A 6,000-nucleotide genomic window follows, 5' to 3' on the forward strand; every position below is an offset into this window, starting at 1 on the left:
GCTCATCTTTTCAAAGGTATGTGAATGCCTGATTCAATATTTTTTTAAATCAATTTTCTTTAGAAGACCAAAACATGTTGCATTTTTGGAATCTAAATCACGTTTTTTTTTCCATTTCCAGCAGACCGCAAGAAGGTTTCTATAATTGAAGACGCCTCCAGATTAAGTGTGCGACAAACTTTAAGAACCGTCGTCCTCCAGCCAAGAGCAGCGGCATCTTTGTTCCAAGCAGGTCGATCCCGTAACTATCAATGGTCAGACTGTCTAACTGGTATTTCTATTGACTGAACAGAATACAATCGATTGGTGTACTCAACTGATGAAATAGGATTGATGTTACAGTGAACAGAGATTGGAGTAGATTTAGTTCAACGATACAAAATTCTGTTTGTCAATAGTGAACCATTGTTTCAATCCCGACAAAATGATTTTTATGTCTCCGAAGCTAGCCAAATCCAGCATGTCCCCCAGCATGATTGTTGTTCAGGTTGCGATCTTTACCCTTATAAACCTACTGCACAATTGCGAAGCATCAGCACTTGAACAGCTATTGTATCACGGATGTAACTTTCAGATTTCTCCTTTACCCCGAATTCACTGTGACAACAAAGGTTTAACGAGTGTTCCCAAAGACCTGCCCTTAATACTAGCTGAGCTTTACCTGCCCAACAACGCCCTGACCACGTTTCCCTGCGTGGCTCTGCCCTATTTGAACGACATGATGTTAAGAAACAATAACATCAGTTACTTCCCTTGGTACTGTCTGAAGAACATGCCCATGCTAGTTCATTTGGATTTGTCACATAATCAGCTGTTTTGTGTAAACATGTATCCCGTGAAACCTTTCGTATCAAACTTGAAAATAGTGAACGTTTCCTACAACAACATACAGACAGTGTCTTTGTGCGATCTTGGGTGGAACTTGCAGGTACCAAATGAACGAGAAATACCATACGCACCTTTCATAGCGGGTAACCCTTTCCACTGTGACTGCAAAATAGCATGGGCAGTTGATCTCGCTGTAAGGGCGGACTTGTGCCGTAACTTTCTCATCTGTGATTCTGTTAGGGAAAATCCCATTGCAGTCACCATGTATAACAACGCGTCTTTGTTTCGTTGTAAAACACCTGATAAACGAAAGAACGCAGAGCTACACATGGTCACTATCTCAGAATGTAATCTTCGCTGGCATTGGACAGGCCAAAGGCCTTGTGATCCTACCAAGCTCTGTCCCACAGGTCTACATCCCTCTGACGTCATTACTCCGTCCTTGTTGCCACTAACAACCAACAGTTCGGACTCATGGCGAGAGGAACCAAAACTGCAGCAGGCTGAAATGTTTGAGATTTCTCAAAACGTTACTAATCAAACCGTTGTCATGGCATCAGCCTGGGTGGTGACTGGATCAGTAGTTGGAGTGATAGTTGTCCTCTGTGGTGTAGGGATAGCTTTCTATTGTGCACTGGGTAAGAAACGATCTAACAACACTGCTCAAATTGGACACGTAAACACCAGTGCGACTGGCCAAGTTGTAAGCAACGTTTTTGATCACCAAGCTACCACCAGTCAGAACACCCAGGCTGATGATCAGGAAGGCTGCAGCAATGGTCCGGAAACAGACCCCGATTCTTGCACGTACGAAACTATACCTGACATAGAAGAACCGTATGCAACGGCTCGTGGTTTTGATGTGCCTCAATATCATATGGGGGGAATTTAAGACGAGAGCATTCATAAAGAAAAAGAAGGCACCAGTACCTTACCTGGTCCAGAAGCACAGGCCTTTGATCATGCCGGCCACCATGGGGAGGTTACTGATGACGAGAAGGTTTAAAGTGAGGCGGTGACGTCAGATACAGAGGTCTACGTAAATGAGCTTAAAACTTATACGATCGAACCTTATGAAATATCTCCTAGTGTTTTTGAAGGTTCCAAAATATACGGTCAGTCCTGCATACAAGAAGCTACAACCAACACATCTGAACCGTATTCAAATTCGCGTCATGGGTGTTACGTGTACAACCGTGAACGAACCGGCACCTGTGGAGAAGGTTCCAAAATGTACGGAATCGATTAATCTCCAAGCAGATCCTGCGGTAGCATAAGATGATATCAAAAACTGGCAGAGGGATGAAACCGGCTTAGGAGTGAGTTTCGCTACTAGGCAGATGAACACTCCTAATCCGGCTTCACTCCTCTACCAGCTTTGGATATTATCTTATGCTACCGTAGATTCTCCTTGAAGATTAGAAATCGATGGTATTAGGCAGTTTGCTCGCTCATGTGTCTATTCATCTGGACAGGAACGACATTGTATTCCCAAACATCTAAATGATAATGAACATAAATCTGTTCACTGCATGGGAAGGTTTTATGCTACAGAAATTCACATTTTTTAAGTTCTAAACCATTGTAAGTTTCTCGGCTTAGATTCATATCATAATACTTTACGCTAACGAATGAATAAAAATCAATCCCAGACAAAATTGGAATGGCATCACACATAATGCAATGCCATGTTTTACGGTTGTCTTTTATGTACCAACTCTCATCTTTATTTGGCCTGAATTCTAACCTATAAATATATAGGGTTCACACTTATGACTTACGACAATGGAATATCTAGCAATGAATGATGCACATGTAATTACCAATACACGTTCGTTTAACTGCAGAAGGATGTAAAACCAAGTGCATGACATGTGTAAGAAGTGTAGATTCCTGCGCCAGCAACTAAACTAAAAAAGATTAACGATGTCAGTGTTTTTGTAGATGTGGTATATAAACTAGATGTTTTTATTGGTTGGGATATAAAACTATATGTTTCAATAGTTGGAGTATATAAACTACATTGTAACTTTCAGTAATGGCTGACACGCCGAATGATACACTTTTTATTTTCGTGATGAGCGGCTTGAGTCTTGATGTTAAGAACGCTCTGGATCTAATGTATAACACCAACCAAAGTTTAAAGTTTTGGAGAGCTAATTTGAAAGCTGCGCAATATGTTTGATTTTAGCAAGTTTTGCTCTAGAACGAGTGAATGTTTTAGCACGTGACGTTGGGCACATTGTGGTTGCTGAACAGTGTTTTGAGCCAAGAAAGGTATTGCAACAGCTAATCAAATAAAGGTGTATACAATACATTTTAACACATGTTTTCTTTTGAGTTGAGTTTGAATTTATTGGAGGTAGTATTCTAAAGCTCACACGGATAAAAGGATATACAAGTACTGAAAAAGAAACAATAATATGAAAATACAGATCAGAAATATAAAAAAAATATAGGCTCAAAGTCTATAACTACGATGGGAGGTCAGAGGCCATACTAAGATATGCACTAAAACCATTATGATCCGTTGAATTGATCTATCATCCTCTTGAACAATCGCGTATCAGATACAATATTAAATTCTCTAGGTAAAGAATGGCACCGCTTTACTGATCTATAAGTAAACGTCCTCAATTTCACCGGTGCCCTTCGGGGGTGTAGCCCCGGCCGGGCTCCGGTGGGCTGTCGGATACCTCATTACGTCATGCAACAGTTTGACGTTTAATCATGTTTTTTTCACGGTACCTTCTCCCACCGCGTTTTATCTCTCTAAACGACGTCATGTACCCATTTTCATAGACACCCGGGTAGAGTGAAGAAATTCCTTTAAAATGCCTAATACAAGTACGCGAGATCGGAACCATGATAGGATTGGAACCCATGTCCTCTGTGCTCTGGACCAAACCTTCAGTAGGTACATGTACGCCACAAAACCCCACAGGCACGTTCGAGGCACGCGTGCAGTTTAAACATGCAGATTGGTCTGCTCTCATCACCCACGCACAGAAATTTGACGATTATTCTCAAGAAAATGAAGTTAGCAGCTGACAAGATGAGACAGATTTGCAGATTTTGCTCTTCAATGTGAATATTTAGCAAAGGCCATGGTACCCTCCCCCCTCACCGTGAAAGAAATTCCCTTAAAGTGAGCATTACAAGGGCACAAGACCGGAACCATGATAAGATTCGAACCCATGACCTCTGGATTCTGGACAAGCGCCCTGACAAGCACGCCATAAGACCCCGCAGGCACGTTCGAGCCACGCATGTAGTTTAAACATTTGAGCACATGCAGATTGGTCTGCTCTAATCACCCACGCACAGAAAACTTGAAGATTATTCTCGAGAAAATGAAGTTAGTCGCTGACAAGATGAAGTATGATGTCACGTGACCAGCCGCCGTCGCCAGACGAATCAGCGTCTTTTCTCCTCACTCCGCGTTCGGCAGGTGTGACAGGAGGCGGCGTCTTAGAAAGCTGCAGGCTTATCTTCAGGTGAGCAAAGTAGGAAAATTTCAGAATGTAACGTAGCCATTAGAATAATCACAAAACATAATGTCTACCTAGAGCCTTTGTTACGAAGCATGTTCAGTGGAAAAATATATCCGTTGCTTTTTTATTTGATGTTTGTTTGAATTATATCGTGACTTTGCGTCAATAAGTACCAACTGTTCTATTTTGGCATATAGAATTGAGAGTAGGACCTGAGACATCCGAAGAGAGTGACGAAAGAAGTTACGAGACGGTCTTTCTAGACCAGAGATAGTTGCCTTCCATCGGAGAACAGGACCCCTGGGTTCTGAGCCACACGACCCCACTCGACCAAAGTAACAGGATGGAAGTGAGTATATGTTATCATAACGTAGCAATCAATATAATCACAAAATAGAATGTCTGGCATTCTCTTAGTAGGCACACTCGTCAGTGCAAACTTAGACATATTCGCTGCTTGTTACAAACCGTTGTTATGCCTTTTTCTCGAAGTCATGCTGATGATTTCGTCTTGATATATAGGATACCAGAGCAGAGCCCAAGACATACGTAAGGAGTGCTGGAGGAAGTTAAAAGCCGATCTTCTCAGCCCAAACAGCGACTGCCGTCCGAGAACAGGAACGATCGTGTCCAGCAAAACCAAGTAACTGGTTATACAGAGTACTTCATATCTTCAATATTTTCAGAGACAGTAAACAACATAATATGTACATTGTGGTGCAGCAGTTACAATCGTGTGTTGTTGAATGTATTTAGAGTCTTAAACGGTGATAAACGGTGAAAAGAGGAAATAGTAATTGTCCGATCGCTGTAATATATTGTAAATCAACTGTTATTCCGTAGTCGGACGACGGAATATATATCCATCTTTTTGTATTTTATCACTTTTATGACAGACAAAGACATTGTGACTATATGGATTCTAGTTGAATCATCAGTGCCACATACAACAAAAGACAAATTTAACGAGGTAAAAGTAAGTCCATAGTCTTTTTGAAGCCTTAGGGCCAGTGGGTTGTATCCCTTTCCCCGCCTTTACCTCCCCAACCATGGCTAGGTACCCATTTTACACCTAGGCATGAAGTGACGAAAGTCGTGTTAAGTTCCATTTATCGTTTGTCACTGCAGAAAACATGCTATACAAGTGCAGCACGATTGTCGTGCTATCTTTTGTCCTCATGTTTCTAAACTTTCACAATTGCGAAGCTTCAGCGCTATAGCGACTGCGGTCTCATGGATGAGACGTTCTGAATTCTACTTTAACCCAAATTTATTGTGACAACAAAGGTTTAACGAGTGTTCCCAAAGACCTGCCCTCAAACCTCTTTGAGCTTCATCTTCCCAACAACGCCCTGACCACGTTCCCCTGCATGGCTTTGCCCTATTTGAAGAACATGATGTTAAGAAACAACAGCATCAGTTACTTCCCTTGGTACTGTCTGAAAAACATGCCCAGGCTAGTTTATTTAGATTTGTCATATAATAAGCTGTTTTAGAGCACGTTTCAGTACAATGTACTGTCCTGCAGTAAAATGTGAACCAGTCAGAATTGCCCTGAAGAAGGTGACAGACGGTCACCGAAACGTCGGTGTGGAATAAACGTATGGTTGTGTAAAAAGAGTCTCTTTATTCAGTGATGTACCAACCTGATGAAACTATTAACAGCCAAGAAAAGTGT

The sequence above is a fragment of the Branchiostoma floridae genome, chromosome 15, assembly GCF_000003815.2.
Source record: "Branchiostoma floridae strain S238N-H82 chromosome 15, Bfl_VNyyK, whole genome shotgun sequence".
In the NCBI taxonomy this organism is placed as follows: Eukaryota; Metazoa; Chordata; class Leptocardii; order Amphioxiformes; family Branchiostomatidae; genus Branchiostoma; species Branchiostoma floridae.